A 22,154-nucleotide genomic window follows, 5' to 3' on the forward strand; every position below is an offset into this window, starting at 1 on the left:
TGTATGTCAGAGAGTGTTTTGCCTATGTTCTCCTCTAGGAGTTTTACAGTTTCTGGTCTTACGTTGAGATCTTTAATCCATTTTGAGTTTATTTTTGTATATGGTGTTAGAAAGTGTTCTAGTTTCATTCTTTTACAAGTGGTTGACCAGATTTCCCAGCACCACTTGTTAAAGAGATTGTCTTTAATCCATTGTATATTCTTGCCTCCTTTGTCAAAGATAAGGTGTCCATATGTGCGTGGATTTATCTCTGGGCTTTCTATTCTGTTCCATTGATCTATATTTCTGTCTTTGTGCCAGTACCATACTGTCTTGATAACTGTGGCTTTGTAGTAGAGCCTGAATTCAGGTAGGTTGATTCCTCCAGTTCCATTCTTCTTTCTCAAGATCACTTTGGCTATTCGAGGTTTTTTGTATTTCCATACAAATTGTGAAATTATTTGTTCTAGCTCTGTGAAGAATACTGTTGGTAGCTTGATAGGGATTGCATTGAATCTATAAATTGCTTTGGGTAGTATACTCATTTTCACTATATTGATTCTTCCAATCCATGAACATGGTATATTTCTCCATCTAATAGTGTCCTCTTTGATTTCTTTCACCAGTGTTTTATAGTTTTCTATATATAGGTCTTTAGTTTCTTTAGGTAGATATATTCCTAAGTATTTTATTCTTTCCGTTGCAATGGTGAATGGAATTGTTTCCTTAATTTCTCTTTCTGTTTTCTCATTATTAGTGTATAGGAATGCAAGGGATTTCTGTGTGTTGATTTTATATCCTGCAACTTTACTATAATCATTGATTAGTTCTAGTAATTTTCTGGTGGAGTCTTTAGGGTTTTCTATGTAGAGGATCATGTCATCTGCAAATAGTGAGAGTTTTACTTCTTCTTTTCCAATTTGGATTCCTTTTATTTCTTTTTCTGCTCTGATTGCTGTGGCCAAAACTTCCAAAACTATGTTGAATAGTAATGGTGAAAGTGGGCACCCTTGTCTTGTTCCTGACTTTAGAGGAAATGCTTTCAATTTTTCACCATTGAGGATAATGTTTGCTGTGGGTTTGTCATATATAGCTTTTATTATGTTGACGTATGTTCCTTCTATTCCTGCTTTCTGGAGAGTTTTTATCATAAATGGATGTTGAATTTTGTCAAAGGCTTTCTCTGCATCTATTGAGATAATCATATGGTTTTTGTTTTTCAATTTGTTAATGTGGTGTATTACATTGATTGATTTGCGGATATTGAAGAATCCTTGCATCCCTGGGATAAAGCCCACTTGGTCATGGTGTATGATCTTTTTAATGTGTTGTTGGATTCTGATTGCTAGGATTTTGTTTAGGATTTTTGCATCTATGTTCATCAGTGATATTGGCCTGTAGTTTTCTTTTTTTGTGGGATCTTTTTCAGGTTTTGGTATTAGGGTGATGGTGGCCTCATAGAATGAGTTTGGAAGTTTACCTTCCTCTGCAATTTTCTGGAAGAGTTTGAGCAGGATAGGTGTTAGCTCTTCTCTAAATTTTTGGTAGAATTCAGCTGTGAAGCCGTCTGGACCTGGGTTTTGTTTGCTGGAAGATTTTTGATTACAGTTTCAATTTCCGTGCTTGTGATGGGTCTGTTAAGGTTTTCTATTTCTTCCTGGTCGAGTTTTGGAAAGTTGTACTTTTCTAAGAATTTGTCCATTTCTTCCTCGTTGTCCATTTTATTGGCATATAATTGTTGATAATAGTCTCTTATGATCCTTTGTATTTCTGTGTTGCTGTTGTGATCTCTCCATTTTCGTTTCTAATTTTATTGATTTGATTTTTCTCCCTTTGTTTCTTGATGAGTCTGGCTAATGGTTTGTCAATTTTATTTATCTTTTCAAAGAACCAGCTTTTGGCTTTGTTGATTTTTGCTATGGTCTCTTTTGTTTCTTTTGCATTTATTTCTGCTCTAATTTTTAAGATTTCTTTCCTTCTACTAACCCTGGGGTTCTTCATTTCTTTCTTTTCTAGTTGCTTTAGGTGTAGAGTTAGGTTATTTATTTGACTTTTTTCTTGTTTCTTGAGGTGTGCCTGTATTGCTATCAACTTTCCCCTTAGGACTGCTTTTACTGTGTCCCACAGGTTTTGGGTTGTTGTGTTTTCATTTTCATTCGTTTCTATGCAAATTTTGGTTTCTTTTTTGATTTCTTCTGTGATTTGTTGGTTATTCAGCAGCGTGTTGTTCAGCCTCCATATGTTAGAATTTTTAATAGTTTTTCTCCTGTAATTGAGATCTAATCTTACTGCATTGTGGTCAGAAAAGATGCTTGGAATGATTTCTATTTTTTTGAGTTTACCAAGGCTAGCTTTATGGCCCAGGATGTGATCTATCCTGGAGAAGGTTCCATGTGCACTTGAGAAAAAGGTGAAATTCATTGTTTTGGGATGAAATGTCCTATAGATATCAATTAGGTCTAACTGGTCTATTGTATCGTTTAAAGTTTGTGTTTCCTTGTTAATTTTCTGTTTAGTTGATCTATCTATAGGTGTGAGTGGGGTATTAAAGTCTCCCACTATTATTGTGTTATTGTTAATTTCTCCTTTCATACTTGTTAGCATTTGTCTTACATACTGCGGTGCTCCTGTGTTGGGTGCATATATATTTATAATTGTTATATCTTCTTCTTGGATTGATCCTTTGATCATTATGTAGTGACCTTCTTTGTCTCTTTTCACAGCCTTTGTTTTAAAGTCTATTTTATCTGATATGAGTATTGCTACTCCTGCTTTCTTTTGGTCCCTATTTGCATGGAAAATCTTTTTCCAGCCCTTCACTTTCAGTCCGTATGTGTCCCCTGTTTTGAGGTGGGTCTCCTGTAGACAACATATGTAAGGGTCTTGTTTTTGTATCCATTCAGCCAGTCTTTGTCTTTTGGTTGGGGCATTCAACCCATTTACGTTTAAGGTAATTACTGATAAGTATGATCCCGTTGCCATTTACTTTATTGTTTGGGGTTCGAATTTATACACCATTTTTGTGTTTCCTCTCTAGAGAATATCCTTTAGTATTTGTTGGAGAGCTGGTTTGGTGGTGCAGAATTCTCTCAGCTTTTGCTTGTCTGAGAAGCTTTTGATTTCTCCTTCATACTTGAATGAAATCCTTGCTGGGTACAATAATCTGGGCTGTAGGTTATTTTCTTTCATCATTTTAAGTATGTCTTGCCATTCCCTCCTGGCTTGAAGAGTTTCTATTGAAAGATCAGCTGTTATCCTTATGGGAATTCCCTTGTGTGTTATTTGTTGTTTTTCCCTTGCTGCTTTTCATATTTGTTTTTTGTGTTTGATCTTTGTTAATTTGATTAATATGTGTCTTGGGGTGTTTTGCCTTGGGTTTATCCTGTTTGGGATTCTCTGGGTTTCTTGGACTTGGGTGATTATTTCCTTCCCCAGTTTAGGGAAGTTTTCAACTATTATCTCCTCAAGTATTTTCTCATGGTCTTTCTTTTTGTCTTCTTCTTCTGGAACCCCTATGATTCGAATGTTGTAGCGTTTAATATTGTCCTGGAGGTCTCTGAGATTGTCCTCATTTCTTTTAATTGGTTTTTCCTTTATTCTCTCTGATTCATTTATTTCTACCATTCTATCTTCTAATTCACTAATCCTATCTTCTGCCTCTGTTATTCTACTATTTGTTGCCTCCAGAGTGTTTTTAATTTCATTTATTGCATTATTCATTATATATTGACTCTTTTTTATTTCTTCTAGGTCCTTGTTAAACCTTTCTTGCATCTTCTCAATCCTTGTCTCCAAGCTATTTATCTGTGATTCCATTTTAATTTCAAGATTTTGGATCAATTTCACTATCATTATTCGGAATTCTTTATCAGGTAGATTCCCTATCTCTTCCTCTTTTGTTTGGTTTGGTGGGCATTTATCCTGTTCCTTTATCTGCTGGCTATTCCTCTGTCTCTTCATCTTGTTTAAATTGCTGAGTTTGGGGTGTCCTTTCTGTATTCTGGCAGTTTGTGGAGTTCTCTTTATTGTGGCTTTTCCTCACTGTGTGTGGGTTTGTACAGGTGGCTTGTCAAGGTTTCCTGGTTAGGGAAGCTTGTGTCGGTGTTCTGATGGGTGGAGCTGTATTTCTTCTCTTTGTTCAGTCGCGCTGTGGGGAGGGAGGGAGGGATGCTGCAAACAAATAACACTGGCGTGCGCTGGCAGTGCCTCAGCCACACTGGGTCTGCCCCTGCTCACGGCGCGTGTAGCCTCCCTGCCCACACTGCTCGGGCTCTAGGTTGTTCCACCGGGAACAATCCGAGGCTGGCCCTGGGTTGCATGTACCTCCCAGGTCCAAGCCGCTCAGGTTCAGGCACTCGGGTAGTCCTCAGAGGCGCAGACTCAGTTGGGCCTGAGTTTTGTGCTCTTCCCAGGTCCGAGCAACTCAAGTGATGAGGTGTTTGGCCAGCGCCAATGCTGCGACTTATCGCCTCCCCGCCACTCGGTTATCTGGGTGTAAAACCGGCGCACCTTCTCAGGCAGATGTTAACCATCCAGACCCCCAAGAAGTTTTAGTTAGCAAAGAAGCCTGCTTACAGTTTTATAGATAATGTCTCTCTGGGGCTGCGATTGCCCCCTTCCGGCTCTGGCTGCCTGTCACCGGAGGGGGAAGGTCTGCAGCCGGCTATCTCTGTTCAATTCTTTGTTCCGTGCCTCTTCAGAATTTTCCACAGTTTATTGTGATCCACACAGTCAAAGGCTTTGGCATAGTCAATAATGCAAAAATAGATGTTTTTCTGGAACTCTCTTGCTTTTTTGATGATCCAGCGGATGTTGGCAATTTGATCTCTGGTTCCTCTGCTTTTTCTAAAACCAGCTTGAACATCAGGAAGTTCACGATTCACATATTGCTGAAGTCTGGCTTGGAGAATTTTGAGCATTACTTTACTAGCATGTGTACTAGGTATTGATGATAATTGATGTGAACTGAGGGATGAGCAAGGAGAGAGAAATGAAGGCAGGGAGTAATGACAACTCATTCCAGAAACTTAACAGTGAAGGAAATAACAGAGAAGTTGCAGGGGAAAATGCTGTTAAGGGAGTGTGTTTAAGTAGGCCCTCCTAGAAGCAAGCATCAAGACGGGATTAGACTGTGCAAAGTTTTTTGTTTTTTGGTTTTTTTTAATTAGAGGAAACACGTGTTGAGAGAAAACTAGGAGAAATATGGAAAAAGCTGAAAAAGTATGACCTGAGTGAAGGAGGATCGTGGAAAAAGCAAGAGAGTCCCAGAAAAACATCTATTTCTGCTTTATTGACTATGCCAAAGCCTTTGATTGTGTGGATCACAATAAACTGTGGAAAATTCTGAAAGAGATGGGAATACCAGACCACCTGACCTGCCTCTTGAGAAATCTGTATGCAGGTCAGGAAGCAACAGTCAGAACTGGACATGGAACAACAGACTGTTTCCAAATAGGAAAAGGAGTACGTCAAGGTTGTATATTGTCACCCTGCTTATTTAACTTATATGCAGAGTACATCATGAGAAACGCTGGGCTGGAGGAAGCACAAGCTGGAATCAAGATTGCCGGGAGAAATATCAATAACCTCAGATATGCAGATGACATCACCCTTATGGCAGAAAGTGAAGAGGAACTCAAAAGCCTCTTGATGAAAGTGCAAGAGGAGACTGAAAAAGTTGGATTGAAGCTCAACATTCAGAAAACTAAGATCATGGCACCTGGTCCCATCACTTCATGGGAAATAGATGGAGAAACAGTGGAAACAGTGTCAGACTTTATTTTTTGGGGCTCCAAAATCACTGCAGATGGTGATTGCAGCCATGAAATTAAAAGACGCTTACTCCTTGGAAGGAAAGTTATGACCAAACTAGATAGCATATTCGAAAGCAGAGACATTACTTTGCCAACAAAGGTCCATCTTGTCAAGGCTATGGTTTTTCCTGTGGTCATGTATGGATGTGAGAGTTGGACTGTGAAGAAGGCTGAGTGCCGAAAAATTGATGCTTTTGAACTGTGGTGTTGGAGAAGACTCTTGAGAGTCCCTTGGACTGCAAGGAGATCCAACCAGTCCATTCTGAAGGAGATCAGCCCTGGGATTTCTTTGGAGGGAATGATGCTAAAGCTGAAACTCCAGTACTTTGGCTACCTCATGCGAAGAGTTGACTCATTGGAAAAGACTCTGATGCTGGGAGGGGTTGGGGGCAGGAGGAGAAGGGGACGCCAGAGGATGAGATGGCTGGATGGCATCACTGACTCAATGGAGGTGAGTCCGAGTGAACTCCGGGAGTTGGTGTTGGACAGTGAGGCCTGACGTGCTGCGACTCATGGGGTCGCAAAGAGTCGGACACAACTGAGCGACTGAACTGAACTGAAGGAGAGAGGGGAGGAAAGTTGGGAGAAAATGTCTTGGACTGCTATGTAGTCTAAGGAGGTTCAACAAAGCCATTAGGGAGTGCTTAAGCCAAAGTCAGTCATCAGAGTAGTCCCATGACTTTCAGAAATGAATTCACAGTAGCATTCTTCTTTGTCTCTGGCATAAGCTAGGGTAGTGTGGGGGAAGCATAGTCTCCAGGCAAAATGTAGGAATGGATTTCAGAACATAGTAATATGGACCCTTGGTTAGAGGTCTATGAGACACATTTTTCATGGCTTTCACAGATGGATTTTCATGGCTTTTTAAAAAGTTTAGTGTGTATTTAAGCTCATTAAATGGAGCCACTAGAGAGAGAGAGATTGAAGATACCCAGGATAAAAGGAAGATAATTAATGCAGCAAGGTCCAAGTAAAGGCTGGGGAGGATAGGATCTGTCAGAGTAAAAGTTATTTCCCTTAGATGAGATGTGAGATGCTTTGAAAGAAGAGGGTGGATGTAGGAGTATTTGTTGGTTTGGGAGTTCCAATCTCATGGTTTCTATTTATTTTTTGAATTACAACATTGTTAATCAGCTATACCCCAATACAAAAAAAAAAAAAAAAGAGAGAGAGAGAGAGAGAGAAAGTTTAAAGTTTGGAAAAAACATTACAAGTTGAGGTCATTTCCTGAGAATGGGATTATGAGTGTGGGGGTGGGTCAGAGTTCAAGGAAAGGCATAAAATAATCACTGTGGGGAGTTTGAGAGCGACCTGTCTTGCGTTCAAATGGCTGGACAGTGTTAATGTGCCCAGTTGAGTCTGGTCATGTAAACCAGTGGCATTAATCTGCCCCTTTCCTCCCAGCTCTTTCATTCTCTTTCCCCTCACCCAGTCTGCTCATTGGCCTGTTAATCTGTTAACAACCTACCTCCGTGAATACTGCCAATATCTTTTCAACCATAATAATTTCTTCCTCCCATCTGTAACATCTCATGAGCCTCCAGGTCCTGTTAGTTTACTTGTTAGAATTTGCTTCAAACTTCCTTTCCTCTCAATCTTTTTCTCTCACTGCTCGAGTGATAGGATTTCTCATCTCTACCTTCTAACTGGTTGTTTTGCCTCTCATCTTGTCTCATTTAAATCCATCTTGCACGTAACCATCAGAGTGATCAATCTAAACATTAAATCTGATTTTGATTATTTAAGGGCTTCCCTTGTGGCTCAGCTGGTAAAGAATTTTCCTGCAATGTGGGAGACCTGGGTTTAATCCCTGGGTTGGGAAGATCCCCTGGAGAAAAGGAAGGCTACCCACTCCAGTATTCTGGCCTAGAGAATTTAATGATCTGTGTAGTCCATGGGATCGCAAAGAGTCGGATATGACTGAGCAACTTTCACTCATGATTATTTTAAATCCTTCAAAGTATCCCCATAACCAGTAAAATTTAGTCTAAACTCCTTAACAAGGCATATGAAAGTCTCCGTGATGTAATTTTTGGCTACCTCCCCAGCCTCATCTCTTATGCCCTTGGTCACTTTTACACACCAGCAGTATGTGGAAGTTTCCTGCGTACTCCATGTTGGTTTTCACTTCTCCACTTTTTGCTTTTCCTCTGTCTTAAAAACTCTCTCCCAAGCTCACTTTATAAAGCTAACTCTCAACAGTATTATCACACTTCTCCCTAATGGTTTATTGGTTAATTGTTCTTTGGGTTCCTACTTTCTTGTATACATTTTTATCATTGTACTAATCACGTTGGATAAAAATAAGTGGCTTTTGTCTCTGTCTTTTCTATTAATCTGAGTTCCAGGGACTATCTCAGATTCATCTTTGTATCTTTGCAACTAACCAGTGCTTAGCACGCAACTGGTGTGAAATAAGTGCCTTTAAAGAAAGGAGGGGAGACATTGAAATGGCCAATAAACACATGGAAAGATGCTCAACATCACTAATTATTAGAGAAATGCAAATCAAAACTACAATGAAGTACCACTTCACATCAGTCAGAATGGCTATCATCAAAAAAAAATCTACAAACAGTAAATGCTGGAGAAGGTGTGGAGAAAAGGGAACCCTCTTGCACTGTTAATGGGAGTGTAAATTGATAAAGCAACAGTAGAAAACATTATAGGAGTTCCTCATAAAACTAAAAATGGAATACCATGTGACATAGCAATCCCCCTACCGGGCACATACCCAGAGAAAAACATAATTCACAAAAATACATACAGGACTTCTCTGTTGGTCCAGTGGTTAAGAATTTGCCTGCCAGTGCAGGCAACACAGGTTCTATCCCTGGTCCAGGAAGATTCCACATATTGTTGGGATAACTAAGCCTATCAACTGCAACTACTGAAGGTCATGTGCCTAGATCCCATGCCCCACAACAAGAGAAGCCTCTGCAATGAGAAACCCCACACACTGCAACTAAATTGTACCCCTGACTTGCCGAAACTAGAGAAAGCCCACAGGCAGCAACAAAGATCCAATACAGTCAAAAATGAAAATAAATAATTTTTAAAAATAAAAAAATATATACATGCACCCCTGTGTTCATTGCAACACTATTTACAATAACCAGGACATGGAAGCAACCTAAATATCCATCAACAGAAGAATGGACAAAGAAGATGTGGTACATATATACAATGGAATATTACTCAGCCATAAAAAAGAATGAAATTGGGTGATTTGTAAAGATGTAGATGGACTTACAGACTGTCATACAAAGAAGTAAGTCTGAAAGAGAAAAACAAATATCATACATTAACACATATATGTGAAATATAGAGAAAAGATATTGATGATCTTATTTGCAAAACAGAAATAGAAACACAGACAGAGAACAAATGTATGGATACCAAGCAGGGATGGGGAGGGGTGTGCTGGATTGGGAGATTGGGATTGACAGGTATACGCTACTATGTATAACATAGATAACCAATGAAAACCTACTGTATAGCACAGGAAACTACTCAATGCTTTGTGGTGACTTAAATGGGAAGGAAATCCAAAAAAGAGGGGCTGTATTGTATGAGTACAGCTGATTCACTTTGCTGTACAGCAGAAACTAACACAACATTGGAAAGCAACTATAATAAGGGCTTCCCTGGTGGCTCAGTAGTAAAGAATACATCTGCCAATGAAGGAAACGTGGGTTGATCCCTGGGTCAGGAAGTTGCCTTGGAGAAGGGAATGGCAACCACTCCAGTTTTCTTGCCTGAAAATTTCCATGGACAGAGGATTTCAGAGGGCTACAGTCCATGGGGTCGTAAAGAGTTGGATATGACTGAACAACTAAGCAAGATACTCCAATAAAAATTCATAAAAAATAAATAAAGGAGGGATAAAGGAAGAGAAGTAGGAATAATGGAAGAAAGGAAAAGGGTAAGGAAGAACCCAGATCTTGGGTTCAACACCACTCATTTACAGAAATTATTTAGTAATTCTCAGTGGCACCCCACTCCAGTACTCTTGCCTGGAAAATCCCATGGACGGAGGAGCCTGGTGGGCTGCAGTCCATGGGGTCCCGAAGAGTCGGACACGACTGAGCGACTTCACTTTCACTTTTCACTTTTCACTTTCATGCATTGGAGAAGGAAATGGCAACCCACTCCAGTGTTCTTGCCTGGAGAATCCCATGGACAGAGGAGCCTAACGGGCTGCTGTCTATGGGGTCGCACAGAGTTGGACACCACTGAAGTGACTTAGCAGCAGCAGTTTATTTTAAGAGACTAATTTATAATCAAGCCACACATTTCAAATAAAATTAATTTTACATGCTTTGATGAAATTCTATATGCTTATCTAGGAACTAAAATGTATTCAATGTTCTCTGTAGGCAATTTGCAGCCAACCTTCTGTGCATTTCACTGAGCATGTTATAAAGATACATGTCATAAATCAGTAAGCAAATGTTACGCTAAATTTTGGAGATAACAAGTATTTGCCATCCCTGGTGAATTAATGAAGTTGGTAATCGAAAATGAAAGTTTTGCTCTGTGGTCATAGAGAGGGGTGGGGGGAAGGAAAAGTTAAAAAATTTTAGAGATAAGAATTAATGGCATTAAAAGAGAAAGAAAGGTAAAGGATAATTTATAGCATAGGAAACTCACACCCATAGCTTTATAAAAATATTCCAAGTACGCTTTGAGGTTGATCAGATGATTTTATATAATTTTTTTCTGCAGGAAACTTAATAGTTGGGTTTCATCTTATAGCATGTGTCCTATCCTATAAGGGACTTCTGAATCCTCAGAGCTTGGATGTCCAATTTATTGTCTCTCTCTTTGAATGTAGCTTGATTTTGGACCTCCTGGGATGGACAAACTCTGCAAGGAAGTTAAAAATATCAAACATAATTAAATGATACTTAATAAAATCTCTATTCTTGTTTAGATATATTCATATACTAGAAAATTGGACATACAATATCTGAATCATTTTAGGAATTTTTTTAATCACCATTAAAAAATTAATTATTTAAAACAACTCACAAAATTTTTTAGCAAATGAATTGTTGGCTGACTTTAAATAACCATTAAATACTGTACTTTTAGTACAGTTTCCCTAGACAAGTTTAGATACAGTGCAATCCAGAATCTCCACAGTAAAGTAAGAATTTAATATTACAAGAGCAAATTTACCTAAGAAAAACAGACAGCTCTTTTTTTTTTTTCCCTGAAATTACAGTATCAAAGTCCACACTCTAATCTTGCAGGGATGAATGTTAGTACTATATAACTGTTAATTAAATTTGTTGCTTTTATGAAGTATCTCACTTTTGTTGTATAATCATATTGACAAATATTAAGCTACATCACTAGTGTTTCCAAATCATATGTTATTATTAATGTAACAACATTGTTTATGTCATAGTAACCCAGACTTTTGTCAGTGCTATAAAATTGTTTTATGATAGGGGTCATACTGAAACCTCACTTTCTCAACATGTTAATGTTACTTTTTAACAGTTAAAAATCTCTACTCACAGATACCCTTTTATATTGCAGAGACCTTGAAAAACATGTTCATGAGCATTTAGAAATACTATTTTAAAACAGATCTGAGAAAGGAATGAATGATGTAGGCCTTTATTTTGAGGGGTCTCTATTTTTGTTGGAAACCATTATACTAATCACCTTCCCCATTTTTAAGAGAATGGTTCAAAGATAAAAATACACACATACACACATGTTGACCATCACTCTGTAGCAAGCATTCTGCTTGGCACTCAGAATACAATAATGAATAAGTGATGGTTGCTGATCTGGATGAATTAAAAATCAAGTGGAAGACACATATACTATAGAAAGGAAGACAAATATTTATAACATGATACCTTAGTATAAGAATGAAGACAGTAATAGTACTGTTGGGAGGGCAGAGAATAGAGCACTACCTCTGCTTAAAGGTTTGGGAAAGGCTTCATGAATGTGATACCCAAAGTATATACTAGGATGACTGGGAGTTTTGCAGACATAGAAACCATAATTGCTTGGGAACCATGTACTTGGGAAACCATACATTTGGTATGGCTGGAACATAGAGTGGAAGACTAAGATCAGCAAGAGATGGAGATAGAGAGTTGGAGAGATGAGGGGGGATAAAATCCCTCATATAATGCTTACTTGAGGAACGTTGACCTATTTGTATGAGGATCAAGCATGGTCTTTTAAGCTAGATTACAATAAGATCATATTTGGTTTTAAGATGATAACTTAGGCAACAGTGTGACAGGTAAACCTGAAATAGAGACAGAGGTGGCAAAGGAATTAGCTGGCCATAATTTAGAAGAGGTGGCTCAGTGGTAAAGAATCTGCCTGCCAAGCAGGAGATGTAGGTTTGATCCCTGAGTCAGGAAGATTCCCTGGAGTATTCTTGCCTGGGAAATCCCATGGACAGAGGAGCCTGGTGGGCTACAGTCCATGGGGTCACAAGAGTTGGATATAGTGACTAAATCACCACCAACAATTTAGAAGAGACATGCTGAAGACCTGAAGTAAGTCAGTGACAGAGGGAATGAGTTGTCCCAGAACTGAAGGGGTTCCAGGAATGTGGGCCTTTCACTTTTAAAACCAAGACTTTCCCAAGCAAACTGTAGTGAGTTGGTCACCCTAGATTTAAGGGAAAAAAGAAAAACATACTACTTCATGCATGATTAGACTTAAAGGGAGCAGTAAAGGAGAGAAAAGAACTTCCTTGTGTTCACAGACTCCAGTCTTAGATGATTGGGTCAGTGGCACCATTCACTATAATACAGAATATAGGAGAGGAGTAGGGTGGAGTGTAGAGAAAATATCATAGGTCTTTAAGGAGTCTGCTAGAAATATAAGTGTACAAATATCCTATAGAGTATTAGAATCACTGGTCTAGATCTAGAGAGAATTTTATGAGTTGAAATTAGATTTGAAATTTACCGGAAAGATGGAACCCTGAAAAAACAGTACTATTTAAGTTGTAGACAGAGTTGGAAGTTCCTGGAGTTTGCTCAACTCATGTCCATTGAGTTAGTGGTGCCATCCAACCATCTCATCCTTTGTTGCCCTCTTCTCCTATTTCCCTCAATTTTTTCCCAGCAACAGGGTCTTTTCCAATGAGTCAGCTCTTCTCATCAGGTGGCCAAAGTATTAAGGTCTTATAACAATTACAACACTTGAATATATCTATGCATATGCTTTGGATATATGCTATATAACATGGGCAGAGCTGCTTGTCTTCCCCAAGATAGCCTTGCACTCACCAAAGTTAATGATAGAAAAAAGTCAAGCAAGACTTAAGAAACCTGGAATTTCCCTGCTCTGCCAATAATTAAATCCTGGAGAGCCCTATTCCTCCTAGAATTTTAGGCTTCTCACTGTAAAATGAGAGGGTTAGACTAGATGACCTGCAGGGTACTTTTCAGCTCTAGCTTTTTCTGATATCTAGGTGTCCTCCTGTGGACTTCCCTGGTGGCTCAGATGGTAAAGCATCTGCCTACAATGCGGGAGACCCAGGTTCAATCCCTGGGTTGGGAAGATCTCCTGGAGAAGGAAAATGCAACCCACTCCAGTACTCTTGCCTGGAAAATCCCATGGACCAAGGAGCCTGGTAGGGCTACAGTCCAGGGGTCGCAAAGAGTCAGACACGACTTCACTTTCCTCACTTTCTTGTGGAGCAGCCTTTCCACAGAACAACATCTTCCTCTGGCTGCAGACCTGACCTCCATCCATCCATCCATCCACAAAAGCAGTTTTCCTAATCCCATTTAGTTGTCTATGTTGTGTTCTTTTATTTTGCTAGATTTCCTTAAGAGGATTGTTCTTCATTCTTTGTGTGACAATTTGCAGATTTCCATTTTGTTAGGGTCAGTTCTTGGAGCTTTATTAGTTTCCCTTGTTGATGTTATATTTATTTGTTTTTTTGTTATCCTTGATTTCTTATATTGGTATCTGCACACTGAGGCACATTTAGTGCACATTTAGGCAGAGGCGGATCTTCACCAGTCAACTCAGTTTGGGTTTCTAGGCATATCTGTTGGTAATGTCCTTAGGCAAGTGGGGTCTGCTATTATGTTGAGGGTGGGGGGAGGCAAGTATTCAAGCTCTGAGTTTGGGGATGGGGAGGTGTGCCACTGACTGAGAACATGCAGATAGCACTGTTAGCTTGGTTCTTTACACAAGTAAGGCTGTTAGATGGTGCTGTACTTTCCTGGATTCTCTGGTCAGGCTTACTAGATGACTGAGACTGGGTACTATATTCTATAGTAGATGGACACATGAATTAGTTTTCCTCCCTGGTAGGGTATCAAGTGCCTGTATGGCTTTATTGTTTGGGACCCCAAATCAGGCAATAGTGTGCACTGAATTCCTTGGTCAGGTGAGAACACCAGTTTTTTTTTGTTTGTTTGTTTTTGTTTTTTCTGAAAATAGGGAAAGATATGGGTTGTGCTCTCTGTTCAAGTGCCACTCTAATCAGGGGTGTTGGGTGGCCTATGCAGTTTCCTGTGTGCTCTGGTTAGGTTCCCTGCTCAGGCAAGATAGAGGCTGTATTCAGCAATGAGCAGGGCCATGAATTAGTTTCCCTGCTTGGGTGCAGTGACAGATGCAGTTCTAAAGGTAGTAAAGCTCTTTGTTTGTTGTCTTAAGCCAACCCATACTCCAAGTTCTCTGGCCAAACAGGTTCATTGGCTTTGCTGTGCAAACTATCAGCTCTGCCTGCCTGCTTCTTGCCTTGAGTGTTGCTGGGCTGCACAACTTCCAGATATTCTTGCTAGCCTTTCTGATCAGATGAGGTGGGAGATACTCTTCACAGTAGGTGGGGATATGTCTCAGTTCCCTTGACTGGGCAAGCCCACCTCTTGGTCCAAGCATTGCTGATTACACAGTTTCTAGGTGTTCTTGCCAGCTTTTCTGGTCAGATGGAGCTCTGGATCCATAGTAGGTTGGGCTATGTTTCAGGTCACTTGCCTGAGTGGGACACTGAAGAGTCACTGTAGGCAGTGCCCATTTTTTCCAAGCAGGCTTTCTGGACTGGAGGGGCTGGGAGTTACCCTCAGCCCTGGCTATGAGTTAATCTCCCAGCCTGGGCTTAGCAAGGAAACCCTCCAAGCCCACTGGCTTTACTCTGGGAGCAGTCAGCTCTGCATGTCTCTCAGCTGGAGTGTTGCTAGGCTACACAGCTTCCAGGTGCTCTCATCAGCCTCTCTGATCATATGGGGTTGGGGGACACTCTCCCCAGTGGATGGATCTCAGTGGACTCAGCTCCTTGCCTCAGACTCCTTGGCCCAGGCTCTATGGCCAGAAATACTCCTCATCTGAGTACCCAAATCAGGCATATCCACATCCTGATGAGAACTGCTGAGCAGTTCACTTAAGCCTGGTCAAAGTGCACCACTGATTCGGTTCTGCAAATGAGCAAAGCCATTTAATTAGGATTTCTACTTGGGCACTGCAGCTATGAAATTGGTCTGCCAAGATCCTTGTTGAAAGCCCGTTCCCTCCACTCCATAACAGTCAGATTCCCAGTGGTTGAACCCTGCAAGTCCCCCTGAAATCCCCATGTGGTGATACCAGAGTAGGGGCTCTCACAAAGCAACCCATGAAGCTTAGGAGGTTGGTTGACCCACTGGGCTCTCCTTTTCCACTGGAGGAAACAGAGACCTCTCTGAGTGGTGCTATACTGGCAATAGGAGGGACAATGCAGTCAATGTGGAGCAGATCCTCTTATCCTTCTAATGCAGTATCTCTTGGTCTCTCTGGTGCAGGGGATGCTCTAATCTCACCCCTATTTCTAGAATTCTCTCAGTTGTGCCATATTCTTAAATAGATGTTAGCTCTTCTTCTGAGGAGGAGTGAAGTCAAGAATGACATATGTTGCCATCTTGGTGATATCACTCTCCCCATTGTGGGTTTCTTGGGGGAGGTCATTTTGTCAGTGGTTATTAAACTAAAAATGACCTTCCCCCCACAAAAAGCAACACTTCAATATGTCAACAAACATTAGATATTCATTTTTGGTGTATTAGTTTCAGTTTTATATGATTCATTGCATTTGTCAAGAACATTCATAAAGATAACTTTCAGGTGATAATGTTTCATCTTTTTTGATTTCTGATTTTAAACACATACAAAGAAACAGTTTGCACCTCATATTAGTTGTTAACATGTAACTAGAGATCAGCAGTTAGCTAGTATTCAGCAGTAGCTTGAGCAATGTGCTATTTAATGTATTATGTACACTTAAACACAAATAGCAGTTGTCTTGTTCAGTTCAGTTCAGTCACTCAGTCTTGTCTGACTCTTTGTGACGGCATGAATTGCAGCATGCCAGGCCTCCCTGTCCATCACCAACTCCCGGAGTTCACTCAGACTCACGTCCATCAAGTCAGTGATGCCATCCAGCCATCTCATCCTCTGTTGTCCCCTTCTCCTCCTCCCCCAAATCCCTCCCAGCATCAGAGTCTTTTCCAATGAGTCAACTCTTCGCATGAGGTGGCCAAAGTACTGGAGATTCAGCATCAGCATCATTCCTTCCAAAGAAATCCCAGGGCTGATCTCCTTCAGAATGGACTGGTTGGATCTCCTTGCAGTCCAGGGAACTCTCAAGAGTCTTCTCCAACACCACAGTTCAAAAGCATCAATTCTTCGGCTCTCAGCTTTCTTCACAGTCTAACTCTCACATCCATACATGATCAATGGAAAAACCATAGCCTTGACTAGACGGACCTTTGTTGGCAAAGTAATGTCTCTGCTTTTCAATATGCTATCTAGGTTGGTCATAACTTTTCTTCTAAGGAGTAAGCGCCTTTTAATTTCTTGGCTGCAGTTACCATCTGCAGTGATTTTGGAGCCCCCCAAAATAAAGTCTGACACTGTTTCCCCATCTATTTCCCATGAAGTGATGGGACCAGATGCCATGATCTTCGTTTTCTGAATATTGAGCTTTAAACCAACTTTTTCACTGTCCACTTTCACTTTCTTCAAGAGGCTTTTTAGTTCCTCTTTACTTTCTGCCATAAGAGTGATGTCATCTGCATATCTGAGGTTACTGATATTTCTCCTGGCAATCTTGATCCAGCTTGTGCTTCTTCCAGCCCAGCATTTCTCATGATGTACTCTGCATATAAGTTAAATAAGCAAGGCGACAATATACAGCCTTGGCATACTCCTTTTCCTATTTGGAACCAGTCTGTTGTTCCATGTCCATTTCTAACTGTTGCTTCCTGACCTGCATATAGGTTACCTGGTCTTCCATGTCCAGTTCTAACTGTTACTTCCTGACCTGCATATAATTTTCTCAAGAGGCAGGTCAGGTGGTCTGGTATTCCCATCTCTTTCAGAAATTTCCGCAGTTTATTGTGATCCACACAGTCAAAGGCTTTGGCATAGTCAATAAAGCAGAAATAGATGTTTTTCTGGAACTCTCTTGCTTTTTCGATGATCCAGAGGATGTTGGCAATTTGAGCTCTGGTTCCTCTGCCTTTTCTAAAACCAGCTTGAACATCTGGAAGTTCACGGTTCATGTATTGCTGAAGTCTGGCTTGGAGAATTTTGAGCATTACTTTACTAGCATGTGAGATGAGTGCAATTGTGCAGTAGTTTTGAACATTCTTTGGCATTGCCTTTCTTTGGGATTGGAGTGAAAACTGACCTTTTCCAATCCTGTGGTTACTGCTGAGTTTTCCAAACTTGCTGGCATATTGAGTGCAGCACTTTGATAATTTAATGATTATCATAATATCAATCTGACCTCTGAGTTAGTCTTATGAAATTTAACCAGTCTTCCTTTGATCCCAAATCTCCTTTCTAAATATTGCAAATTTAAGCTATATATATAGCATATTAATTCATATGAAGTCTTACATATACTATACCTTGGACTCATATTTCCTAATCCCATTTTACAAAATGAAATAATGGTGACAGTCTTATAAGCTAAACTTTCTGTATCTTTATCTTAACTGATTCTGTCATATAATTTTGCTATAGCAAAGCCTTAGTATTCATTATAATACTTTTATATGAATTGTGATAATAATTATATATAGAAAACGAAATACATGATACACACAAAAAGTGCCTTCATGTGCATTGCCAAGGAATACTTGCCCCCATAGTTTGCTTCAGGTTTAGCTGTTCCCAGGAAGCCATCCCAGTTAAAAGACAGGTAGATATAAGGATTGTCCTCTTTGGGTTCATGAGTCATAATGCTAAATGAAAAATTAAACATGAAATATTTTAGGATATTTAAAAAAAATCAAACACACCTAGACTGTTATCATATATTCTCTAGGAAGCAAATAAATGAAATCATCCAGAAAGCACATTAGATGACAGATATATTAATATAATGGCATCTTTCAGAAAACAAAGAAATCATTCTCCTTTTATTCTACTCCTCACTAAAACTAAGGTTTTAGTTAGGGACTATTTACTGTGTCTAAGAGTATCTAAGAAATCACTAGGATACTTAGATAAATGAAAGAAATACAATTTTAAAAATATTACAGATTAATTTAGGTCAGTGCTTTTTTACTCAGGAAATAGAGTTATCTTCTGGCATGAAAAAATTATGTATATATTCATAGTTAGAAATATTGTTATCTCTGACAATGCCCCTCCCTCTCTGCAACCCCACCTCCTACTGAGAAATAAATACATAAAAGTTTCTACTAAAATTATTTCCAAGTAAGATTCTGCTTTCTCCCCAAGCCCTCACAGTATTTACAAGCTTTAATTTTCCTTTTAAGGGATTGCTTACTTGTAATTTCTTCCAGAGAGCTGTTGTGGTGGAGATACAGGACTTCTAGGAAAGACACTTTGAAGGGATGAGCTCCAGGGATTCTGTACATAGATTTTTTTAAGTGCAAAAGGAAAGGTTCAGCCATGATTTTAAGGAGATTTGAAATACAATGACCCATATTGATTGTTGTTGTTTAGTCACTAAGTTGTGTCTGACTCTTTTTTGACTCCTGTGGACTGTAGCCTGGCAGGCTCCTCTGTCCATGGAATTCTTCAGGCAAGAATACTGGAGTGGGTTTCCATTTCCTTCTCCAAGGGGTCTTCCTGACCAAGGGATAAAATCTGCGTCTCCTGCTTGGCAGGCAGATTTTTTACCAATGAGCTACCAGGGAAGGTGACATATATTGATACCACATGCTAAGTATGTAAATATCAAGATATCTCTAGGCCTGCCCCTAAATGATGACAAATAAACAAATATATTTTTAAAAGGCAAATGTTTGGGTATTATGGTAGTAACTTAACAGGTCTTTGTATCTATGTCATCTATTTACATTTATCTATCTTTCTATGATATAGAATGGCTTATAGAAGGGGAAATGCAAATGGAAGATTCATTTCAGCTGTTACTGTAAGAAGTGAGTGAACCTTCCAGCCAAAATAATTAAATATAAACTCCCCTTCCCATTGTTATAGTGTGAAAAAATGCTTATTCCCAGAGAAAACAAAGTTGACAAAAAATAACTTACAGAATACTGAGGCTGAATATAGAGAGTTGCAGCATTAAACAGATACACTATACAACAGAGTTTTGGAGGGAAGCTAATACATATAAACCTTAACTGATAAAAACTTTGTTCTTAAAGACCATAGTTTCAGTAAGTGCATAAGCAAAGAGTAAATTCTAGTAATAATGGACTTTGAAATTGACCTTATAACACAGACATGAGGCATATAAGTGGGTGCAGACCAGATCTACTCAGAGCCTATTCTTATAGCCATGCAAGTTATGAGTGGGTTCATAACATTGTGACATAGCCATTCTGATGAGCCATACAGAAATCAAGAATATTTTAACATAGCTACTTTGACAGAGGTATTTTGACATGGCGAAATTTGATACAGACTGTAAAATAATTCACTGTACTTTCTGATTAACAGAAGATTAAGTTGGATGTGAAATATATACCAAAACTCATCCCTAAGTTTCAGTTCATGTCGATCCACAACCACTCTGGAGAGGGGGGAACCTTGGTTTGGTAATAATATTAGACATAAGATAAAGGTTAGGCATCATCTGGAAAGAGAAACTGATAAAAACAGGAAGAATGAAACAGACCCAGTATTTTTCCTCCGTTGTTTAAATATTTTTCTTCTGTCTTTGGGCTTTCCTCTTCTGCTTTGTTTTTTCAATCTTCTTTAAAATGAAATAAAAGGCCACCACAAAACACAAAAAGAAAACCATGACTCTTGAAAATGTGATTTCAGTGAAGCTTGGCAAGAAAGCTTCTCTTTTGTCTATAGCCAGTCCTTCTTGTCTTTGCTGCCTGATGTCATAGTAGACAGAATCACAGGCTCCTGACTATTCTGTGCATCATTTCTTAAAGGGGCTACCTTTTCCATCCATGGACTTAATTCCATTGGTCCAGGACTTTTTCTCTAGCAGGCAAGAGAGACTAGCATGTCTGATGCAATTTAATGAGACCTATCTAAAATTTTGGATATGAGGATCACAAACCAGATTTTCTAGCTTTAGCAATGTAGATATATTTGGGGAAAAGAATCCCATAGGAAGCAGTAAGTAAGTCTCAGCACATGGAGGGATGTTCTGTACTTCCCACTTGTCCATTTTTGGCCTATTTAAACTCATTAACCCAGACCTGGGCCTTGATTCAACTAGATAGATGTAGAAAAGTGTTTCAGGCAGAACCTAAGGAATAGAGAACTTTTGAAATTTGGTGTTGGAGAAGACTTTTGAAAGTCCCTTGAACTGCAAGGAGATCCAACCAGTCCATCCTAAAGGAAATCAGTCCTGAGTGTTCATTGGAAGGACTGATGTTGAGGCTGAAACTCCAATACTTTGTCCACCTGATGTGAAGGACTGACTCATTTGAAAATGTATGGCAAAACCAATACAATATTGTAAAGTAATTAGCCTCCAATTGAAATAAATAAATTTATAATAAAAAAAAGACCCTGATGCTAGGAAAGATTGAAAGAAGGAGGAGAAGGGGACGACAGAGGATTAGATGGTTAGATGGCATCACCAACTCAGTGGACATGAGTTTGAGTAAACTCCGGGAGTTGGTGATGGACAGGGAGGCCTGGTGTGCTGTAGTCCATGGTGTCACAAAGAGTCAGACATGACTGAGTGACTGAACTGAACTGAACTGACTAGAAGGTGGGGTCAGATTGACATAGTGACCTTTTTTAAAGATCAGATACTAGAGGTAGTGGTGATGGTTACGTGATTGTAGTATGACACTCTACTCTTATGAGCCCATGGGGGTCCAGAAAGAAGAATAACAGCTAGCTATGAAGACATTTCTCTCTAGAATCAGTGACTGTATCAGCCTCTTGAGGTAGACTGACTAATTTATTGCCCAAACCAAAACACTTATAAATAGAATGACAGGGGTAACCATGTTTACATTGGAACAACCAACAGAAGGTGAGACTATCCTCATCACCCTACCTTGAAGTCACAAGTTGTTGGACCGAAAAGCTGAGCCTCCAACCTGTTTTCAGAAATACAGTCAATACAGCTTCCATTTTCTATATCAAAATAAATTCCTCTTTCATATCTTGCTTTGGAAAACCTTGAAATACCCCGTTTGGTATTACATAGGCACAATCATTGATTCTGTTTCTCAGAACTCACAACGAGGTTGACCTTGTGAGAGTGTGGGACTGATATATTCCAAATTAAGCCATTGTGGAACCAAAGCATTAAGCCATAGTCCACCTTGACAACTTCAAAAGACAAAGAAAAAGCCATGTGGAGGGAAACATTAGTAAATGTAGAAAAGTGAGCAGATTTTCATTTAAATCTATGATCAAAGAGCAAAACATCATCTGAGTGTTGAGAAAATTAAAGAAATCAAGAGAAGTCTCTGGAACTCCCTGATGACATTCCAAAGAGAAAATTTGTGTGTAGGAAGACACACAGTTCTATCTAATCTATTTGGGACAGCCTGACTAGGTGCCTCATGTATTGACAGAGGCAGTTGTCATATTAATTCTCCTCTCCAATGCCATTAAAGTTTTTTCCCAGTTGTTACAGATCAAGGCTCTTTCTAGGGCAGCAATATTTGGAACCAGGAGTGGACTGCACCAGTAGAGGGCTGGATTTTAGTTTCTCAGATAAATATCAGATTTTAAAATGTATGATTAAAAATCTCCAAAGAGCCCAATAGCACTGGCGAGCAATCCTACAATTCCCTAATTTATTCTCTTATTCTCTGAGACAACTATTTAACCATCTCATCTCTCCACAAATTTCCAACTTCTCTTCCATGTTCTTTATTTCTAGTTAATGACCTCACATTTTATTTCGCTAACAACTATTTCATTTTCCAATCACCAAATTTATCATCCCACCTT

The 22,154-nt window shown here is 39.4% G+C and overlaps 1 long non-coding RNA gene and 1 other non-coding gene across 2 annotated transcripts; one reads left to right on the forward strand and one right to left on the reverse strand.

Moving 5' to 3' along the window:
* The first annotated feature begins 13,274 nt into the window (after positions 1-13,274).
* Positions 13,275-13,346, forward strand: TRNAC-ACA (transfer RNA cysteine (anticodon ACA)). The gene has a single exon. It is a non-coding gene; the product is annotated as a tRNA-Cys (tRNA).
* A 4,415-nt stretch (positions 13,347-17,761) lies between these two features.
* LOC139181459 (uncharacterized) lies at positions 17,762-20,166 on the reverse strand. The gene is made up of 3 exons (XR_011565407.1): positions 19,891-20,166; positions 18,571-18,653; positions 17,762-18,019 (listed from the first exon to the last, which is right to left on the reverse strand). It is a non-coding gene; the product is annotated as an uncharacterized lncRNA (long non-coding RNA).
* Between the last annotated feature and the right edge of the window lie 1,988 nt (positions 20,167-22,154).

This window comes from Bos indicus, chromosome X (assembly GCF_029378745.1).
Source record: "Bos indicus isolate NIAB-ARS_2022 breed Sahiwal x Tharparkar chromosome X, NIAB-ARS_B.indTharparkar_mat_pri_1.0, whole genome shotgun sequence".
Classification (NCBI taxonomy): Eukaryota; Metazoa; Chordata; class Mammalia; order Artiodactyla; family Bovidae; genus Bos; species Bos indicus.